Source organism: Talpa occidentalis, unplaced genomic scaffold, assembly GCF_014898055.3.
Source record: "Talpa occidentalis isolate TD23 unplaced genomic scaffold, MPIMG_talOcc4v2.1 talOcc4.17, whole genome shotgun sequence".
Classification (NCBI taxonomy): Eukaryota; Metazoa; Chordata; class Mammalia; order Eulipotyphla; family Talpidae; genus Talpa; species Talpa occidentalis.
This window is the reverse complement of record NW_023601754.1, coordinates 31,398,782-31,400,610: the sequence shown is the minus strand read 5'-3', so window position 1 is coordinate 31,400,610 and position 1,829 is coordinate 31,398,782. Positions and strand designations below refer to the sequence as shown.

Sequence of the window (1,829 nt, the reverse complement as noted above, 5' to 3'; positions counted from 1 at the left end):
TGACTTTTCTGCTTCCCACTCTGTCTTTGTTGAGTCCTCTCACCCCCTGCACCTCTGACCTATACCCCAATTCTTGTATGCATAATAAATTAATCGTTAAAAAAAAAAGAATACCTCTCCTCCCCATTGACAGAGGTGGGAATAGTTACAAAGCTTAAGGTGCATTCCATAAATCCAGGCATATGTCCACTAAGAAGTATGTGATGAAGGCTGATATCACAGACTAAAGAGTGTGAGTATGCCTTCATTCAAAGCCTTTAAGAAGTTAAGAAAAATCTGTAAGGTGAATTTAATACTGCTGCTCAATTACAGACAAGCCTGCATCAACTAAGAGAAACGCTGACTGCAAATGATACAGATTATTCTATTATATGTAATGCCTGAAACAATTGTGTCCATGATTTGAGATAAATATCAATGGAAGTATTGTTTATCTCTAGACAGTATTTGTGTCTTTGTAATATATATTAACTTTGAGAACACGTATTTAATCATTGAGGCACATGGTTCAAAAGATAGACACTTGATGAGACCAGCCACATTTTTTTTTCCTTTGCTACATAGTGTGTAATGTTAGCGGTTCACTTGTACCCACCCCTCCCCAAATTCATGTGTTAAAGTCTTAACCTCAGTACCTCAGAATGTGACTTATCTAGAGATAAAGTCTATTATCCAACATAAAAAGTGGAAATTTGGAAGGGTGCCAGGTCCAGGGTGGCCGAAACAAAGTTCCTTGGCCTTTCCGGGGGCAACCCACTCCTTGTGAAGACTATGGCTTCCAAACGCGTGCCCGCAGTGTCATTCTTTGCTGTCCAGTCTTGGTATGTACCAGATGATCACCCAGAACTTAAGCCTCCAGCATCTTCCCAGTAGCCCCTTCTTGCAGGAGAACATCAAGCTTCAGAGGGAAGCTGGTGATATGGCCAAGCAGTAAATAAAAAAAGGCTTTTTGGTTCCAGACCAGGTGATTACAGGCCTGATGAAGTCAGAGATAGAAAACTGGAGTGGCCAGCACTGGCTAGTTGATGATTTTCCTAGGACCTTAGTTCAGAATGCAACCCTGACAAAATCTGTACCTTGGATGTAGTATCACTTTGAACATTCCATTTGAAATGCTCAAAGATTGTCTTGATGCTGAATTCATCCTCCAGATCTTATAATCTGGACTTCAACCCACCTCACATGCGTGGGATTGATAACATCACCAGTGAACCATTAATTCAGCAGGCGAATGATAATCCTGAATCAGCCAAATTAAGACTGCTGCCAGATTAAGACTGCGCGCAAGGATGTGGTAAAGCCAGTCATGGTATTATACAAGAGCCAAGGAGTGGCCCATTAAGTTTCTAGTGTGGAGACCAACAAAATCTGGCACTATGTTTACACATTTCTCTCAAAACAAGATCAGCCTATTTGGTCCAAAGAAGTGTACTGAGCCTGCCTAGTGGGAATACCAGGAAGATGCCGCTGATTCAATTATATAAGGAGTATTGGTGCTGAGGCCCATTCGAAGCTAGCTACAATAGCTTGCAGTTGTCTTTCCTAGTTTAAGTGGTGACTGACATAAAAGCAAATGAGTACAAAGATTTGATAAAGAGGCTTTTCTCTGTCTTTCAAAAAATGACCACCTACATATGTTTAAGATTTCTGCATGTGTCTCAGGCCCTTCACAGGAAAGCAACTACTAGCTGATATCAAAAGATGTCTATAGCCCAAGTTCTAGCTGGTTTTTGACCACCTTTTTACCACCAGGGTAGCCTTTTTGTGTGGGATGGTAGTGGTATCCGATTCTCAGCATCCCCCAAAGACTGGAAACTCAGCACCAGAAA

General features: G+C 41.4%; 1 pseudogene; it reads left to right on the top strand.

Annotated features, from left to right (window-relative positions):
- The first annotated feature begins 859 nt into the window (after positions 1–859).
- On the top strand, positions 860–1,435 carry LOC119248611 (adenylate kinase 4, mitochondrial-like; annotated as a pseudogene).
- Positions 1,436–1,829: the final 394 nt, after the last annotated feature.